Here is a 21435-nt window from a genome sequence, read left to right on the forward strand (position 1 = left end):
GTTTTGCTCAGGCCCGTTGAAGCCACTCCAGGCCATATGCAGCCTTGAAATTAAGTACAGTCAGCCTCACCCCACCTCTGGAATTCAGTTCTTTTTGTCCATGTTTGGACGAAGGCGAGAATGAGTTCAGGAGCTGAGCGGTGTCACTGAGCAGTTTATTGTCTGTCAGTGAATCACGGACTCTCCTGCTGACTCTCTCCACCCATCATCTATTCCTTAGGTCGTGGCTTCTTTGTTTCATCTCAGACTGCAGTTGCGTTTCTGTTTGTTTCCTTTAGTTGGAGTTATGGTGGAGCTGCCAGTTCAGGACTACGTCACGTTTGTGATCTCGGAGATCCTGGATCTCGTGTTATTCACCCTGAGAAAATCATAGGGTTTCCTGGTTGAGAAGCTGAGGGTCTCCACGCAGCTGCTGACTGGGGAGGAGTTTAGGGTGGACCAGATGCTGTGGGCACTCTGTCACTCAGGAATCTTAGTCATCATCAGGTCGGCTGTGAGGCACTGCCTGAGGAAAATTTCCTTCGGTGGGAGACAGATCGTTCGAGGCTGGTGTGGAGCGAGTCTTTTGTCTTCTCCATTGTGTCTCGAATCAGCGCAGAGGCAGTGACAGCTGAGAGGACTGCTTCTGGTCCAGGGTATGTCAGAGGGACATGAGGAGATCAGTTACCCGACAGTGGATTTGTTGGAATGTCTGTCCAATTTATTTGTTGTGGGGAAGCCGATCCCATTAAGACAATGTTCTGTGTTTGCTTTTCCAGAAAAAGGTTACCTGCCATCTTTATCTTTAAGTTGCCTTTCTCCTGCCAGTCATATCCCACTCACGGCCGCGATGTCAATGTTGTAATGCGGGGCGATGGCAGCAGTGTATCATTCAGGTCTATTGGTACTGGTGTTATCCATCAGTTTCCTGATAGTCCAGCTCCCAGATTCATTTGCGGGTGTGGCAGAGTTGTGATGGAATCTGCCCGTTTGTAGATCCTTTTACTGAGGAGTGGTCACTGCACACTAATCACCACACGGTCACAACGGAGGGAGGTCTGGAGCCAATGACAGGGAAAATCCGAGAGAACTGAAGACCAGGCTCTGCTTTAGGATCCTGTTGGGCTTGTTGCAACAGGGACTGTACAGAGCGGGCTTCTGTTATCTCCAGTTAATGGAGGGACAAGAAACCTGTGATGGAAATGAGCAGCTGCTTTTTCCTGTTTCTGAAATACTCGCTTCTGAGTTCAGGGGAAAATCTATTTCTCCTACTTGAGGAGTGACTGAAAGACCTTCTTAACAGTGCAATTACCGAGCAGACAGTGTATGCCAAGAGCATACAAGGAAATGCTCTTGTCTTGGGCACTGCCTTCAAGATCCAAAAACATACAAATGAAGATGATGTTAATTTTCCAAATCTGATGTTATACTTTTCACTTCAACAACAAAACCATCGTTCGGACAGAAGATTTTATTTATTATTTCAGAAAGAAAGCCCCTGCACCCCAACCCCGTAGATCCTCCATCATACACCCATCGCATGTCAAAGTCACTCTGAATCTCCAAAAGTGCACAATACCCTCCTTCATCAGAGAGTCTGAGTGGACTGGAGGCAGACAAATAAAATCGATGATCCAACCAGAATATAGCTTCAAAGCCAAGTGAGAAGCTGCAGGAGATCTCACACGACACAATGAGCATTGATGGTAGAAGGATGAGTGTTTGCGAATATGGGTCAAATCCAGGGTCTACACTGTTCTGCATCAGGACAATTCTCTTGAGTGTTGTCGGAGGTGCATTCATCCAGGCAAGTAGAGAGTGCTCCATCACACTCCCAGCTTATGCCTTGTAGGTGCTGAGTAAGCTTTGGCTAAGAGGAAATGGGAAGAGCTCAGCAGTAAGTTACTCTCTGCAGAATTCCCAGCATCTGCACTGCTGTTGGACCCACAGGATTTGTTTGGCTCGCCTGTTCAATTTCTGATCAATGGTAACTGTCGGGAACTTAATCTTGATCATGCCATTGAAACACAAGGACCTTGCTCGAGATGTTCATGCTGCAAGAACATTGTCCAGGTCTTGCACCATTTGAACGTGGACTGCTTCAGGAACTGAGGACCTTCAAATGGTGGCTTCACAAACAAACAAAGATTGTTTGGTCTGTTCCTTTTCCCGCAAGCTGCCTGAAAGGCCACTCGTTCCTCTCAGCGAACGGTTCGCAGTTCACATCTCGAACCACATTGTATTCAAAGAATACCAATAACAAAAGGCCAGTGAAGGTTTCATCACCTCTACTCTTCATCACCTCTGGTATATTGCCCACATTCTCATTTGTGAAATCTCTCTGGATAATCAAAGTTCAAGGATGGGAATAATTTCTGGCGGGAACTGGCTGCTTATTTTTCAGAGGTATTTGAGGTGTAGGAGGTGATTTCCTCAGAATCCAGGAGCAACAATTTCAGTTTGATATGCTGTTGCGTTGTTTTGGAACTTTGGAAAATTAATTGAAACCAACAACACTTGTAAAAGGGACAGTAACAGGAAAAGCAAATACCGGGTGATGTCAGTGCAGGAGAGGGAGAGAGAGAGAGAGAGAGACAGAGAGAGGGAAAGAGAGAGAGACAGAGAAAGAGAAAGAGAGAGAGAGAGAGAGAGAGAGAGAGAGAGACTTCACCACAATGAATCTGCACAGTTACTGTCTTTACTGTTTGAATTCATGTATCGCTGGACATCAGAGTGCGTCTGGGAAAATTAACAAACAGTAAAATTCGCTCCTGAACTTGGAGGAACCTGTTTAGGAGAGGTCACAGCACATAAACAGATAAGTGAATATTTTAAGTGTGACCTTTCAGTAACTTTGCAGTAGCGAGTTAACCGGGATCATTCTTTGATAATATGTTTTATTGAGCTATGTCTCTTGATTAAACCTTGTCTCTTGAAGAATATAAGCCATAAGTATTAAGTTAGCCTGGAGTGGTGTTTTGTTGAGGGATGAGAATGATCTATTTTCTCTGTCATTGTATTGAAAAAAAGAAAAACAAAATGCCTTTAGTTGAGCGATACGCTCTTCTTGTCGATTATGGGAGTTTAGGGAGAGTCTACGTGTATTTGCAGATTACATCTGCAATATATGCCATTGGTTGTGAACCCTATCAAATCGATTGGATCGTTGGAGAGAAAATGAGGAATTCACAAGACCAAGTGGGTGTGATAGATGGCACTTGTAGGAAGGGAGAATAGACACAGATACCCGGTCACATAGATGGAGTAACTCCAAGAATGATAACACAGGTAGGTAGGTAGTGCAGGAGCCTTCTGTGGCTTTCTCCATTTCAAACAAGTATACTGTTTTCGAAAATGTAAGGGGTGATGGATCCTCAGGGGAATGTTTCATTAACCGTCAAGTTTCGGGGCAGGAGAGTGGCTCAAATGCAATGAGGGTATGTCGGTTTCCAAGAGATCGATTGTGTTAGGGGACTCGCTAGTCCAAGGATTAACAGACGCTTCTGTGGCCAGCAACGAAAAGTAAGAATGGTGTGTTGCTTCCCTGGTGCTAGGATCAAGGATGTCTCAGAGTGGGGGCAGATTGTTTTCAAGGGGAGAGGGCCCCACAGGAGTTCATTGCACACATTGGAACAAACGAGATAGGAAGGGAAATGATTGAGATTCTCAAGGGACATTACAGGGAGTTAGGCATAATTTTAAAAGGAGGCCCTTGAGAGTAGTAGTATCTGAATTACTCCAGTACTACGAACTAGTGAAGGCAGGAATAGTGGAATAGAGCAGATGAATGCATGTCTGAGGGGCTGGTGCATGGGAGATGGATTCACATTTTTGGATCATTGGAATCTCTTTTGGAGTGGAAAAGACCTGTACAAGAAGGACGGATTGCACCTCAATTAGAAGGGGACTAACATACTGGCAAGGTAATTTGCTCGAGCTGCTCGGGACGATTTCAACTAGTAAGGTGGGGGGATGGGGCCCAGGGAGAGAGTGAGGAAAGAGATCAATCTGATACTGGTACAGTTAAGAACAGAAGCGAGTCAAACATTCAAGGCAGGCAGGGACAACGATATACTAATGAATTAAATTACATTTATTTCAATGCATGCGCCTAACAGGTAAGGCAGGTGAGCTCAGGGCATGGTTAGAAACATGGGACTGGGATATTGAAGCAATTACAGAAACATAGCTCAGGGATGGACAGGAGTGGCAGCTTAATGTTCCAGGATACAAATGCTGCAGGAAGGATAGAAAGGGAGGCAGGAGAGGAGGAAGTGGTGGCATTTTTGATAAGTGAAAGAATTTCAGCTGTGTTAAGGGAGGATAGTTCCAGAAATACATCCAGGAAAGTTATTTGGGTGCAACTGAGAAATAAGAAAGGGATGATTACATTTTTCGGATTGTATTATAGACTCCCTAATAGTCAGAGGGAAATTGAGAAACAAACTTGTCAGGAGATTTCAGCTATCTGTAAGAATAATAAGGTGGTTATAGGAGGGAATTTTAACTTTCTAAACATAGACTGGTACTGTCATAGTGTTAAGGGTTTAGATGGAGACGAATTTGTTAAGTGCGTTCAAGACAATTTTCTGATTCTCTATGTGAATGTACCGACTAGAGAAGGTGCAAAACTTGACTTACACTTGGGAAATAAGGAAGGGCAGGTGACTGAGGTTTCAGTGGGGGTGCACTTTGGGGCCAGCGACCATAATTCTATTAGATTTAAAATGATGATGGAAAAGGATAGACCAGACCTAAGAGCTGAAGTTCGAAATTGGAGAAATGCCAATTTTGATGGTATTAGGCAAGACGGTTCGAAAGCCGACTGAGGGCAGATGTTCGCAGGTACAAGGGACGGCTGGGAAATAGGAAGCCTTCAGAAATGAGAGAACAAGAATCCAGAGAAAGTATTTTATTGTCAGGGTGAAAGGAAAGGCTGGTAGGTATAGGGAATACTTGATGACTAAAGAAATTGAGTGTTTGAATCAGAAAAAGAAGAAAGCATATGTGAGGTATAGACAGAATAGATCGAGCGAATCCTCAGAAGAGTACAAAGGAAGTAGGAGTATACTTAAGAGAGAAATCAGAAGGGCAAAAAGAGGACATGAGATAGCTTTGGCAAATAGAATTAAGAAGAATCCAAAGAGTTTTTACAAATACATTAAGGACAAAAGGCTAACGAAGGAGAGAATAGGTCCCCTCACAGATCAGTAAGGCGGCGTTTGTGTGGAGATGCAGCAAATGGGGGAGCTACTAAATGAATATTTTGCATCAGTATTTACTGTGGACAAGGATACAGAAGAGATAGACTAAAGGGAAATAGATGGTGACATCTTGCAAAATGTCTATATGACAGAGGAGAAAGTACTGGATGTCTTGAAACGGGTAAAGGTGGATAAATCCTCCGGACCTGATCAGGTGTACAGAACTCTATAGGCAGCTAGAGAAGTGATTGCTAGTCCTCTTACTGAGATATTTGTGTCATCGATAGTCACACGTGAGGTGCCAGAAGATTGGAGGTTGGCTGGCGTGGCCCCACTATTTAAGAAGGATGTTAAGGACAAGCCAGGGAACTATAGACCAGTGAACATGACATCGGTGGTGAGGGACAGGTTGTACATGTATTTTGAAAAGCAAAGACTGATTAGGGATGGACAGCATGGCTCTGTGCTTGGGAAATCATACCTCACAAAATTGATTGAGTTTTTTGATTAAGTAACAAAGAGGATTGATGAGGGCAGCGCTGTAGATATGATCCATATGGACTTTCAGTAAGGCGTTCGATAGGGTTCCCCATGGGAGACTGAAAACAAAGGTTAGATATCACGGATTACACGGGGGAATGAGGCATTGGACACAGAACTGGTTGAAATTTAGAAGACAGAGGGTGGTGGTGGAGGGTTGTTTTTCAAAGTGGAGGCCTGTGACCAGTGGAGTGCGACATGAATCGGTGCTGGTTCATCTACTTTTTGTCAATTACATAAATGATTTGGATGCGAGCATAAGATAGAGTTCATAAGTTTGCAGATGACACCAAAATTGGAGGTGCAGTGGACAGCGAAGAGAGTTACCTCAGATTACAACAGGATCTTGACCAGATTGGCCAATTGGCTGAGAAGTGGCAAATGGATTGTAATTCAGATAAATGAGAGATGGTGCATTTTGGGAAAGCAAATCTTGGCAGGACTTATACAATTAATGGTAAGGTACTAGGGTGTGTTGCTGAACAAAGAGACCTTGGAGTGCAGTTGCATTGTTCCTTGAAACTCGAGTCGCAGGTAGATAGGATAGTGAAGAAGGCGTCTGGTATGCTTTCCTTTATTGGTCAGAATTTTGAGTACAGGTCTTAGGACCTCATGCCCCGGCTGTACAGGACATTGGTTCGGCCACTGTTGGAATATTGCATGCATTTCTGGTCTCCTTCATATCGGAAAGAAGTTGTAAAACTTGAAAGTGTTCAAAAAAAAAATGAACCAGGAGTTTGCTGCCAGGAGTCGAGGATTTGAGAGAAATGGAGAGGCTGAATAGGCCGGGGCTGTTTTCTCTGCAGCGTCAGAGGTGAGGGGTGACCTTATGGAGATTTATAAAATTATGAGTGCCATGGATAGCGTAAATAGGCAAAGTTATCTCCCTAGGGTTGGAGAGTCCAGAAATAGAGGATATAGGTTCAGGGTGAGGGGGAAAGATATAAAAGAGACCAAAGCATCAACGTTTTCATGCAGAGGGTGGTACGTGTATGGAATGAGCTGCCAGAGGAAATGGTGGAGTCTCGTTCAATTGCAACAATTAAGAGGCATTTGGATGGGGAAATGAACAGGAAGAGTTTGGAGGATTATGGACCGGGTGCTAGTGATGCGGCTAGATTTGGTTGGAATATCTGGTCGGCATGGACGGGTGAGACCATAGGGTCTGTTTCCATGCCATGCTGTTTTATGACTCTATAACTCTAGGAGTCAGGCTTGGTGATAAACCTGGTTAAAGGTGAATTGGACAAAGCTCAAGTCTCCTTCCTGGGTCATGTTATTGGACATAGACAAGTGACCCCAAACAATACAAAATCGATGATATTTGGGGACTTTCACACACAATTGATGAAAAAACCTGGATGATGGTTCCCTGGGATTGAATCGATTTTCTCGGAAATTTGTCCCAAATTTTAGCCTTTGTGGTTGCTCCACTCACTGAAGTGCTAAAGAACGGAAAGACGTTTCAGTGGGCAATGGACTGTCGGAAAGCATTTGGTAGACTGAAAGCTATGTTAACCATTGCCCTGGTTTTTGCCACACCTAATTCCGCAAAGTCATTCAAAATGGCTGGATGGGAGCGATGTGAGTGCGGGTGCTGTGCCCCTGCAGAAAGTCGGAAAGAAAATAGAAACACGTTTCAGAAATTTCTCCAGGAAATTGAACATTCATCAGCAAAAATATTTGATGGTTGAGAAGGAGACTTTGAGCTTTACAACGTTTCAACGTTTATTTCCCCCCAAAGGAAGATGGAGTGGGAAAGAGAGAAAGAGGGACGAGGTGAGAGAGAGACTGGTGGAGAGACAATTAGGGAGCGAAGGAGATGGAGGGAGAAGGAAAGGGGGCGAGAGGGGCAGTGAGAAAGAGACGGTATGGGAGAGAGAGAGGGAAAGGTAGGGAGGGAGAGAAAGAGAGGGCGGGAGTGAGAGATTGTCAGAGGGAGAGGAAGAGAGGGAGGTTGCGAAGGGAGAGAGAGGAGAGAGAGGAAGAGTAGGAGAGAGAGGAGGAGAGAGAAGGGCGAGCCAGAGAGGGTGAGAGAGAGAGAGAGACAGGGAGAGGCTAAGATTGAGAGAGAGCGAGAGAGAGTTGGAGAGAGAGAAGGAGGGAAAGAGGCGGGGAGAGAGTTTGGGGGGGAGAGAGAGGGAAGCAGAAAGAGGGAAGGGGAGAGTTAAAGTGCGGGAGAGAGAGAGGGAGAGAGCTCAGGAGAGAGAAGTGTTGGGGAAGAGAAGGAGGGAGAGAGGGGAAGAGGGAGTGAGAGGGAGAGAGAGAAAGAGTGAGGGTGGGAGAGAGGAAGAGAGGGAGGTAGAAAGAGGATGGGAGAGTGAGATAGAGGAGTGAGGGGGAGAGAGAGGAAGAGAGGGAGAGAGAGAAAGACGGGAAGGGGAGAGAGAGGGGAGCTGGGGAGAAAAGGGGGGAGGGAGAGAGAGATTGGGAGAGATTGAAAGAGGGAGTGGGAGAGAGAGGGGAGAGACAGGAAGAGTGGGATAGAGAGAAGGGAAGAGGGCGGGAGAGAGAGGGGAGATTGAATAGGGGAGAGAGAAGGAGGAGATGGAAGGAGGGAGAGAGTGGGTAGAGAAAGGGAGAGAGAGAGGGAGGCAGGGAGAGAGAGAGGGCAATACAGGGGGAGAGAGAATGATAGATGGCGAGAGAGAGAAGGGGAGAGTGAGAGAGCAGGACAGAGAGAGGGAGAGAGAAGGAGAGACATGGGGTGTGGTGAGAGAGGGAGGGAGAGAGAGCGGAGAGGGAGAGACAGAGAGAGTGAGACGTAGAGAGGGAAAGAGACAGAGAGAGAGAATGTGGGAGAAAGAGGCAGAGAAAAGGGACAGAGACAGGGAGACAAGAAGGGAGAGAAATGGGGCGAGAGAGTGGGGAGAGAGAGGGGGAGGGAGGAAGAGAGATGGGGAGATGGGCAGTGGGAGACAGACGGAGAGGAAGAGGGAGAAAGCAATGATAGAGGGTTGGGGCAGAGGGAGTGTGTGGGGGGCAGAGAGAGCAGTGAGAGAGAGAAAGAGGAGAGGGAGAGGGAGACAGAGGGAGAGGGAAGGGAAGGGTGGAGAGAGGGAAGGGTGAAAGAAAGAGGGGGAGATAGAGGGACGAGGGAGAGAACAGAGTGGGGAGAGTGGGGTGAGGGAGGGAGGGGATGGTAGAGAGAGGGGGAAGGGGAGCCAGAGTGAGAGAGGGGTAGAGAGGGAGGAAGGGAGAGGGAGAAAGAGAGATCGGGAGGAAGGGGGAGTGGAAGAGAGAGGGAGCGGAGAGAGGAAGAAGAAAAAAGATAGAGGGTGTGAGAGAGAGATAGTGGGAGGGAGAGAGTGGGAGAGAGGAGGTGAGAGAGGAACGAGGAGAGCGAGAGTGAGAGAGAGAGGGTCGGAGCAGAGACACGGGAGAGAGAGAGAGGGGTTGGGATAATTAATGTCACAATTAAACTCAGATGGTTTTTTTGAAAGATGAGTATTATGTGCCTTCGAAGCATGAAATACAGTCTCCAAAATACATTTCCTTACAAAATAAATGATTCACAAAAACAAAACACAAGATTTCAATCCATTTATTATTCCTTCCCACTTACAATGTGATACAATTTGAACATTCCTTTAACCTTTCACTTATTCCAGCATTTAACACTTGTGACAATACATCAGCAATAACATTACGTGTTCCAACGATGTTCATGATCTTTATATGAAGAGGTTGCAACCAAAGGCTCCATCAGAATAGTGCTGCATTCTTTATTTGAAACATTTCAATAAAAGCCAGTGGATTATGCTCTGTGCAACTTAGCATTTCACTGATCTTTGTCTGATACAGATTTCAAAGTGTTGAAGAGCAAACAGCAATCCCTAAGCCCCCTTTATCTATCAGAGAGTATTTTCCCAATGGCTGTCATTGTTTCGAACAGAAGTCCACGATGGTTTCTCTGTACCTGAGTCACCATCTTGTAACAGGACAGTACACAGCCCCAGGCCACGACCATCAACTGTCATTTTGAAAAGACTGGAAAAATCATGAGTGGCCAACATTGATTCATTTTTATTTTCAATTTGCCTTCATCCTTTCAAAAGCAGCCTTATGTTCTGCGAACCAGACAACATTTTACTAGATTCTTTCACAGAATTGTTAAAGGCACATCCAGCTAGGTATAATTTGCTCAAATTTTCAGTAACTGCACACATTGCTATATATCTACTAATTGTCATTCAGTTTCAGCAATGACAAATTGTATTTGAGCCTTCATTTTTGCTGCGCTCAGTGATATGTACGTGTATGTGTGTTTGTCTATGTGTGTGTCTGCGAATATCTCTGTGTGTGTGTATGTGTGGGTCTGTGTGTATGTGTATTTGTGTCTGTGAATGTCTGTGTGTGTGTCTATGTCTGTGTGTATGGGTGTCTGTAAGTGTGCATGCACGTGTATGTTTGTGTGTGTGTCTCTGCATGTCTGTGTATATGTGTGTGGGTGACTGCCTGTATATCTTTGAGCATTTCTGTGTCTATCGATGTATGTTAACTATCTCAGTGTGTCTCTTGGTATATGTTTGGATGTGTTAGTGTATATTAGTGTCTGTATTACAGTGTTGTTTTGTCTATGCGTATAACTGTGTGTGTCTCTATGTCTATTTCCATGTGCTCTTGTCTGTCGTGTGTGAATGTAACAGTCTGTATTTGCATTTGTGTGTATATCTGAGTTTGTATCAATGTCTATGTTTCTGTTTTTCCGGGGGTGAACTCATTGAAATTGGGTCAAACCTCCCCTCTCTGTCCCTCGTGTTCAAGGTGATGCAATGTTGATGCTCATGTTGACGTACGTCTCTATGCATGTGTGTTTGTGTGTGTCCAGCTCTGCCTGAAATGGAAATCATTTTGTCCAAATGGAAGTTTGAACGAAATTAAAATTATGTTGTGTTGAATCAAAGGCTCAAACTTCAGTTTCTCAGTTCGTCTTGTGTTTCAAATGATACAATACCATCCTCTGTTGAACTCCCAATGCCACTGCACAGACATCAGGTTGATTTTGGAGAAAACATCCAAGTCTGTGAGTGTCTCCAATTGCACGTTTGTTTCATTCTTCAAAGAATGTCTTTAGAGTCATGGAACAATTTTGTCCGATCCCTCGTGAAGTCATAAGTGAGTAAGTGAGGGGTGCAGATGATGGCGATTAGAGTCAAAAAGTGTCGTGCTTGAAAAGTAAGGCCAGTCTGGCACTATATGAGGGGCACGACATTCACCGTTCCAAGCATAAGCTTCTCATCTTGAAAAGCTTCCGCCCAAAACGTCTATTCTCTTGTTTTTTGTGTGCTGATTGACTGGCTGTGCGTTTCCAGCAGCACACGTTTCGACTCTGTGTGTCTGTGTGTTGATTGTGCTGTCAGTTTAGATTATGTTGTGAGCTGCTGCTGTCTCTCTCTCGTTCTGACTGAATCCTTGAGGGAATGAATCCTCCACAGCACCACATGTAGTGGCATGGAGAGGGCAGTAGAGGGTAGCGTTGCATTGTTAAAAAGCAGAAAAAATTACAGTGCGGGTTTGAATCTTCACTCCATCACAGGAAATGCTGTGCATGCTTGTGGGCTGCAATGGTGTAGCAGCCCATTGGAATTTGTAAGGTTGATTTAAAATAAAAGAAATCCCAGCATTTGTTATTATTCATAAGGTTGATTTATTCATACGATAAGGAATTAATGATGCTAGATATTTTACTGTGTTACTGAACTCCAAGTCATTATCTGGGCCAACATGGCACCTATTGTTAAAGTTCACTTGAGACTAACTTTAAGAACGTTCTGGAATTTACATATGAAAGTACTAAAACCAACATGCCCATTCTAAAAGATGAAAGATTTAACAAACGTACCAGGTCATTTTCAATATATAATTTCAGTTACATCACACTGAAAACCTTTGCGATAAATTCTGAGTCTTATGGTGCTGTTGCACAACCACCTGATGAAGGAGCATCGCTCCACAACCTAATGCTTCCAATCAAACCTGTTGGACTATAACCCAGAGTTATCAGATTTTTAACTTGGCATAAATAAAGGTTTGGTATGTGGGTTCTGAGAACATCATGCAAAATCACCTGCCACAGTGTCTCAAATTGAAATAGCTCATCGTTGGCTTTTTATGGCATTAGTATGTGGTCTGTTGGATTGCTAGCGAGCAGTGAGACCATGTATATAATAGCAAACATTGTCTGAATAAATATTAGATTTAATTTTATCAGTACCCTCTGAAGGATTTGATTGTGATCGAGACTTACAGAGGTTTCCAAGCTGGTAGGAATTACCCAGCAGGAGTTTCAATTTCCCCGGACAATTCCTTTTGATTGTGCTGCGATGGAAATTCCTCAGGTTCCCAGCTCAATTCTCCCTGCACTGGGATAAGGACACTCTGTCAGGAGTGTCAGGAAATTTCCCCCTCTTGCCTGGAATGGGGCATCTCTAACAATCACTCAAGAAGTTCAACATCATTCAGGACAAAGCAACCGACTTGATTGATCCCACATCTACAAACATCCAAACCCTCCACCTCTGACACTCAGTTGCAGCAGAGCATATCATCTACAAGATGCACTGCAGAAACTCACCAAAGATCCTCAGACACTACCTTCCACTCCCATGACCACTTCGATCTGGAAGGATAAGGGCAGCCGATATCTGGAAACACCACCCCCTGCAAGGTCCACTTGAAGTACCTCATCGTCCTGAGTTGGAAATATATCGCTGTTCCTTCACTGTCACTGGGTCAAAATACAGGAATTCCCTTCTTCAGGGCATTGTGGACTGCAGTGGATAAAGAAGGCAGCTCGCCACCACTTCTCAAGGGGCAACGAGCGACGGGTAATAGATGCTGACCCAGCCAACAATGCTCACATCCCATGACTGAATAATTTGAAAGTGTCGTTTCATAGTCTGGAAACAATAGACCCCTCCTGATTTGTTAACGAGGGAAGTTTATGTATATATAACACAAGAAATTCATGTAAACATATTTTTTACTGCTCCTGATCTTCGTTCTGAAGCCAGACAATCTTGCTGCATAAATAAATGTGTTTGTGCAACAACTTAGGGTCTGCAGCATGTATGAGGAGAAAGTGAGGACAACAGATGCTGGAGATCAGAGCTGAAAATGTGTTTCTGTAAAAGCGCAGCACGTCAGGCAGCATCCAAGGAGCAGGAGAATCGACGTTTCAGGCATGAGCCCTTCTTCAGACATGAGGAAAGTGCGTCCAGCAGGCTAAGGTCAAAGGTGGGGATGAGGGACTTGGGGGAGGGCCATTGGAAAGGCGATAGTTGGAAGGAGGTTAATATGAGGGTGATAGGCCAGAGTGGGGTGGGGACGGAGAGGTCAGGAAAAGATTGCAGGTTGGGAAGGTCATGCTGAGTTCGAGGGTTGGGGCTGAGACAAGGTGGGGGAGGGGAAATGAGGAAACTGGAGAAATCTGAGTTCATCCCTTGTGGTTGGGGTTCCGAGGTGGGTAGTGAGGCGCTCTTCCTCCAGCCGTCGTGTTGCTATGATCTGGCGGTGGAGGAGTCCAAGGACCAGCATGTCCTTGGTGGAGTGGGAGGGGGAGTTAAACTGTTGAGCCACGGGGTGGTTGGGTTGGTTTTTTTGGGGTGTCCCAGAGATGTTCTCTGAAACGTTCGGTAAATAGTGGACGATACGTCTGCAACACAAATTTCCAGGTCAGCGAAAAGAACCACAGCTACGAGCACCCGTGCTACAAATCTACTCAGAAACTTTGAACATAATTAAATTGTTGTCAAGAAAATAGTTAGCTGTGGAATATTTGTATTCAAGGGAAAAGTAATTAGATATTTTCAAAGTTCTTAAGTGGAAAAGTAATTTCATTATGGGTGTGATAACAGACTCATCATTTGAGCACTATGTTTTCATTAGATTTCAATCTACAAATTGAACTTATTCAAATGGGTGGATTTGTTCATTGGGCAATCAAGTGGCTGTGATCAAAGGATTTATGATCTTCAATAATGACACTTTGCTGTTAATGATCAATATGACATTAAAAATATCTTCATAAACCTTTCAGTTTGACTCACACATAATAATGTTAGTTGGGATCATGTTGGTCATCAATGAAGATGCACAATTCTGTTTGGACACTGGGAATGTGGAGCTGACATGCACTGGGTATTGTTGCTGATTAATTCAATGCAAGATGCCACGTAATCCATCACTTTTCGAACACCTTCAATGAGGATCTCTTCCAAAGTGTAGGATTATGAAGCTTATGTTGCATACTAGGTGCTATCAACACGGACAAACTTATGAAAAATAGTCATTGGCAGTTCATTTGTATAAATGATGAAAATTGCTCTAAGCCTTGTAATAGACCATTGGCCAATCTGTTCCCTGCACTTACCCCTTGTTCAAGGACGAGTCTAAATTGTCTGTTGTGAGGAAATGTTTGAATAACTGTCCAGATCAAGATTGGGAGCTGTCTGGAGATACTTGGGAGCTTGTAACTCTTTATTGGAGGTGCCAGTGTTATGCAGCAAGGCAACATTTAGATTCCAATTGTATTTTCATGTACATGATAGTGCAAAGATCATGTGTTTACTAATCTGAACATGAATCAGCTGTTCAGTGCGGTTATTGAACTGATCAACAATCAGCTGGTGACTACAGTTACTAAATTTAGAAATAATTATGTGTGCTTCTGGTATTGAAGTGAATAATCTTCAACTGAAAAAAATATAGGTTTGATTTTAAGAAGGTAAGGATGAGGCAAGAATTTATAGAGATTCATAAAATCATGAGGATCATGAATAGGGTGAACAGCCAAGCTCTCTCCCGGGATAAATGAGTCCAAACGTGAGGGCATGGGTTTAACCTGAGAGCGGAAACCTGGGGGGCCGCTCATTCATGCAGAAGGTGATGCATGTGTGGATCAAAGTCATTTGGATGGATACTTGCAACGGAAGTGTTTGCAGGGATATTGGTCGGAACAGGCAGTTGGGATGATTTTAATTGTGGAGAATATTCAGCTTGGACTGTTTGCTTCAAACGGCCTGTTTCCATGCTGTATGACCTAATGGCTCTATGGTTGAAGCTGGTACAATTACAGCTTTCAAAAGACATCTAAGTGAGTATATGAATAGGAAATCTTCAGATTAGTTCACTGAACAGTACACCAGGATATACAGACAGCAACTTTGAAAACAAATAGATGAGGTTCCAACCTGGTGAAACGACACAACAGATGTCTTTTGTGTGCAACAAGTGATGGGCGGAGCGGAACGATCGCACAACCAATGAGGCTCTGCTTTCTCACCACAACAGCTTCAAAACACGAACTATTCCAGAGAGAAGTTTAGCTGGGAAAACGGGCGACTCCCCCTTCATTGGGCAACGGTTTTATTTTCAAAACCTCGAAAGCCAGTTGTCTGAGGAAAATCCAAGTTAATGTTTAAACACCAGTGTCTTTCTCAGAACTGGATCAGAAACAATAACTCTGATTTGTCATCACAGATGGTGCCAGACCTTATGAGATTTTACAACAATTTGATTTGATTTAATTTATTGTTAGCACATGTACCAAAGTGCAGTTAAATGTTTTGTTTTGTGTTCGGTACAAGCAGATATAACATACAAGGACAGACAGATTACAGGGTGATTGAATAGAGAGAGGCAGACTAAGTTATGTTAACACAGCAGGGTACAAAAGTAAGATCAACATTAGATTTAAAATTTGAGAGCTCCATTCAACAATCTAATAACAACGGGGAAGATGCTGGTCTTGAACCTGTCTATACGTGTGAATAAGCTTTTGCATATTCTGTCTGGTGGAAGCGTTTGGATGTGATTATATTCAGGATGGGAACGATATTTGATGATATTGACGGCCTTTCCAGGAACGAGAAGAACAGATGCAGTCATGGGACAGGAGGTTGGCTTGTGTGATGGTTTGGGTCTTGTTCACAACTTCGTTATAGTCCTGGGTGGAGAAGTTTCTGGACTATGCCGTGATGCTCCAGATGGAATGTTTCCTGTGGTGAATTTAAAACGGTTACTGAGACTCCTAATGGGCATGCCGAATTTCACAAGCATCCTGATGAATAAGGGGTATTACTGCGTCTTCTTGACCCTCATATCTCCGTGGGTGTTCCAGGACAGATTGTTGGTTATCGTCACTCCAAGCAACGTGACGTTGTCGATCATATCCACCTCAGCTTCTGTTTTGGTTTTTGATTTCAAGCTCCCACAGTTCTTTCACTCAGTATTATTTTCCCAGTTTCACAACGGAGTCCTCAGATACCTGTCTTTATAAAAAAAGGACCAATTTGAGTGACATATGTTTCATAGAATGGCATACTCATGCATTAACAGGACAAGTCAACAATTCATGAATTACCTTTCAGCTTGGGGATTTTCTGGTCATACAGTCATAGACTAATAATGCATGGAAACAGACCCTTTGGCCCAAACTGCTCCATGCTGACCATGGGCTAGTTCCAATTGCCTACATTTGGTCTATATCCTTCTAAACCCATCCCATCAATGTACCTATTCAAATGAATTTTAAATGCTTCTCTTTTCGCTCCCTCAACCACTTTTTCTGCGAACTCATTCCATTCACTCCCCACATGAAGAAGTTGCTCTTCAGGTCCTTCACTAACCTCTCCCCTGCCAACTACAACTTATGCCCTCTAGTATTCAATTCTCCAACCCTGGGAAAAAAGCGATAAGCTTTCATCCTATCCCTGCCGCTCACGATTTTATACACAGCAATCTCCTCCATTCCAAGGAAGAAAGTGCAGTCCTGGGTAACCTCTCCATATAACTCAAGTCAATTAATCCTGGTAACATCTTCGTAAATCTTCTTTACACTCCTCCCTTTATTAACTATGTATCTCATATAACAGGATAACTAAAACTGTGCACAATATTCCAAGTGTGACCTCACAAATGACTTACACAGCTGCAACATAATGTTCCAACTCCTATACTCGTTGCTTTGACCGATGTAGGCAAGCATGGTAAATGCCTTCTTCACCACCCTGTCTACCTGTGGCAGCACGTTCCAAGGACTATGTACTTCTATTCCTGTGTTCCTCTATTCCGCAACACTCCTCAGGAACTTAAGTATTTATGGTATAAGTCCTACCTTGGTTCGACTTTCCAAAGTACAACACCTCATAGTTCCCTGTGTTGAATTGTGTTTGCCAATCCTCAGCCCACTTCCCTCCAATGCTGACAGCATTTGTCGCTTTCAATGCTACCTTCAAATTTGGTATCATCTGTAAACTTACTCATCCTGCCTTGTACATTCACTTCCAGATCATTTATAACAAATATCGATGGTCATAGCAACGACCCCTGTGGCTCACCACTATCCACAGGATACCAGTCTGAGAAACGACCTTCAACAATTGCCCTCTGCTTCCTACCATTGAGTAAATTTTGAATCTAGTTCGCCAGCTCTCCCTGTATGACATGTGACTAATATTCACGATTAACCTGACATGTGGGACCTTGGCAAAGTCCTGACTAAAGTCCATATAGACAACATCAACTGTCCAAGCCTCATCTATCCTCCTGGTGGTGAATTTAAAATTGGAACCTTGCAATGCCCAGGAATCAAACCCAGGTTCACTACTTGGAAAGTAGCTGTGATCAAAACACTGTGCAACATTTCGCATTGATAGACCTCTGAATGTTCATTGATGAAGCAGGTGAAGATGGTTAAACCTCGGATGTTGCCAGAGGAGTTCTTGCAGAGATGTCCTGAAGGTGAAATTGCTGACATGAACAATAACAGCTGTCTTCCTTCTTGCTGGTTATTGCTGCCACCAGCAGAGAATTTTCTCTGGATTCTCATTGACTGTGGCTTTTCCTTGGCCTTCTATCGTCACACTTGGACAAATGGTGCCTTGATGTTGATGGGAGAACGACTGCCTTCCCCTCTGGAGTTCAACTTCTCTGAACCAAGGCTGTAATCAATGGTCCTTGCAGCACCAAACTGGCCATCAGTAAGCAGATTGTTGCTGACCAGGTATTGCTTGTTAGACCTGTTAATGATACCTTCTATCCCAATTCCATGTTAGAGAATGGACAGATGAGACATGAATTGACAACATCAGATTTGCCATCTCCTTTCAGTGTAAACATGCCTGGGTGATTTTTCACATTCTCGGTCCATGACAGTGCTGTTACTGCATGCGAACACTTTGGCTCGGCAGGTGACAACTTTCGATATTTAAGTTATCAGGACCCATGACATTTTCAATATCCTGTGCCTCCTGTCATTCTGGAATATCAGGGAGAATTAACTGAATTGGCTGGAGATTGAGATCTGGACACGGGGACCTCAGGTCGAGGCTGAAATGTGTCCACATCTTGGTCGATTTGGTTGAAGGTTCTTGCAAATGCTTCAGCTTTATCATTTGCACTGATGTCCTGGTCTGCCCCATAACCAAGGGATTAATTTGTAGAGAGCAGCCTTCTCACCCAGTGGTTTAATTGTCCGTCATCTTTTATGATTAAAAGTGCCAGAGTGTAGATCTGCTGAACTTAGATGTGATGCAAAAACAGAAATTACTGGTGGAACACAGAAGGTCTGGCAGCATCAGTGGGGAGAAAGCAGAGTTTCATTGGTTGTGTGATCACTTAGCTCTGCCTGTAACTTGTTCCGTACGAAAGTCGTTGTATTTTGTACCTTCACGAGGTTGGAACCTTCCATATTGGTTTTCAATGATGCTGTTTGAATATGCTGTTGTACGCATCATTGAACCAGTCTGAAGACTTCCTATTCATATACTCACCCAGATGCCTTTTCAATGCTGTGATTATGCCAGCTTCCACCATAGAGTCAGAAGGTCATAAAGCATGGAAACAGACCCTTCTATGCATGCAGTCCAAGATGATAATAAACCCCAGTTAAACTGGTCTCTCTCAACTGCTCCTGACTCATATCCCACCAATCCCTTCCTATTCACGTATCCATCCAAATGACTTTGTTTCACTCATACATCACTCATGCATGAAGGAATGAAACCTCAGGTCATTTTGAATTATTTCCCCCCTCAGTGTAAACCCATGCCCTCTAGTTTTGGACTCTAATTTCCTGAGGAAGACCTTGGCAGTTCACCCGATCCATGCCCCTCATGATTTTATGAACCTCTATAAATTTTTCACTCAGCCTCTGACACTCCAGTGTAAGAAACACCACTCTATCCAATCTCTCTCTGTAAATCAAACACTCCAGTCAGTTATACCGGGCAGATAGTCTATGATTGTCTCCGCAAAGTTTAATTCTGATGATACAAAAACCCCACTGAACTTCGTGGACACGTCGTCGTGAGTTGGTCGATCTGTTTGAAGCCAGCTCCATTTCATACAGATACAGTGCTGCACCACATGATTCAGTGTCCATTAAATGTGTGGCAGGCGGTTTGGGGACAATGCCTTTTGTACTGTCCGAGCTCAGTCAGCAGGTGGTGCTGCTGAGCCTGTCTTAGTGATTGACAATGAAGCCTCCCACACAGAGTCAATTCTCTGTCCTTTCCACATTCATGGGTGAGCACTTCCTGGGTACCCCCACCCCGCTTGACTGTATCCCACAGGGCTGCTCCTCTGCTGGATCTGTCCTGCTAGTGTGACAGGACATGCCCTGATATGAACAAAGTCTTGGCTGGGGCATTGTCTGGACTGTGGGTTTCCGTGAGTGTGACACTGTTCGATTATTGCTGGATTCGTCTGTGAGAAATATACTGCAGCTCAGGTTTAAGTTTTGTACAGAAAAGCGTTAACTTCCCTTTATTTCTTTGAATCTTAAAATGAAATCAAACTAAATGATTTTTTCTGTTTAAGATTATTCACTTGAATAATCAGAAAGCGCACCTAATTATTGCTAAATTTAGTAACTGTAGTTACAAATGGATTATTGCTCAGTTCAAAAACCGCAGAAAACAGCTGATTCATGTTCAGATGAGTAAACACATGATCTTTGCACTACATTATACGTCAAAAATAGGAATGAAAAGCCCTGAATCTAAACATAAAATTGCTGGACCACACTGGAACCTCCAGTCAAGAGTGACAGGTTCCTAAATATCTCCAGATAGCTCCCAAACTGGCTCTGGCCAGTTATGCAAACATTTCTTTACAACAGGCAATTTAGACTCGTCCTTGAACAAGGAGAAATGATTGGCCAATGGACTAGCACAAGGTTAAGTGCAATTTTCACCATTTATGCAAATGATTTGACAATGACCATGATTTAGGTTTGTCCATGTTGATGACATCCAGTGTGCCACATAAGCATCATAATTCTGATCTTTGGAGCAGATCCTTATTGAAGGTGCTAGAAAAGTGATGGATTGCATTGCATCTTGCATTGAATCCCTCATCAACAATATCCCGCGCATGTCAGCTCCACAATCCCAGTGTCCAAATAGAATTGTGCGTCGACATTTCTGGTCAGCATAATCCCAATGAACATTATTGTTTATGAGTCAAACTTGAAATTTTATGAAGACGTTTTCAATATTATCTTTTTCATAAACAGCAAACTGAAATCATTGAAGATCATAAATTCTTTGATCATAGCCACTTGATTGTCCCATAAACAAATCCAACCATTTGTTAAGTTCAATTTTAAGAGTGAAATCGAATGAAAACGTGGTGCCCAAATGATGAGTCTGGTCATCGCACCCAGGATCTAATTATTATTTAACTTGAGAACTTTGAAAATATCCAATTATTTTTCCCTTGAATGCAAATATTTTACACATATTTGCTTTCATGACAATAATTTAACGATGTTTCCAATTATTCCAGATCCGAGGACATATTAAATTTGTTCCATCTGTCTCACATGTGAGTAATCTGGGATAAGAATCTCAGTGTCCGTGTGATGCTATGTAGGCCGTGCCTCTGAAAGACTGACAGATTGTTCCAAACAGCGTATGACTTCAGCTCTCCACAACAAGCAAGTTGCTGCCAGCATCCAACCAGCTCATTCTCATAAAATCTTAAACCAAGGGTCCTCTATTATTCATGATTGGACAACATTTTAATGAATCCTAATCCATTCATGGGCATCGCTGCCTGGGCCAGCATTTATTGCTCATTTCTTGTGGCTGTTCAGAATGTGCTGCTGAGCTGCATTCTTGAACTGTTGTTGTCTGTGTGCTGTACACAGAATTACAACGCTGTTGTGAAGGACTGAGAAGCAGAATGGTGATATATTTCCAAACCAGGATGATGATTGACTTGGAAGGGCATTTGTAGTGCGTGGTGTTCCCATCAATCTGCTGCTCATACTCTTCGAGATAATTGTGGTTTTGGAAAGGTTTGTTTGAGGACATTTGCGTGCAATTCTGGTCTCCTTCGTATCAGAAAGATGTTGTGAAACTTGAAATGGTTCAGAAAAGATTTACAAGGATGTTGTCAGGATTTGAGCTATAGGGAGAGGCAGAACAAGCTGGGGCAGTTTTCCCTGGAGCATTGGAGTCTGAGGGGGTGACCTCGTCGAGGTTTATAAAATTATGACCGACATGGATATGATAAATAAGCAAAGTCTTTTCCCTGGAGTCGGTGACTCCAGAACAATGTTACGTTTAGGGTGAGAGGGGAAAGATATAAAAGTGACCTAAGGGGCAACCTTTTCACTCAGAGAGTGGTACGTGTATGGAATGAACTCCCAGAGGAAGTGGTGGAGGCTGGTACAGTTTCAACATTTAAGAGACATTTGAAT

This window comes from Chiloscyllium punctatum, chromosome 47, assembly GCF_047496795.1.
Source record: "Chiloscyllium punctatum isolate Juve2018m chromosome 47, sChiPun1.3, whole genome shotgun sequence".
In the NCBI taxonomy this organism is placed as follows: Eukaryota; Metazoa; Chordata; class Chondrichthyes; order Orectolobiformes; family Hemiscylliidae; genus Chiloscyllium; species Chiloscyllium punctatum.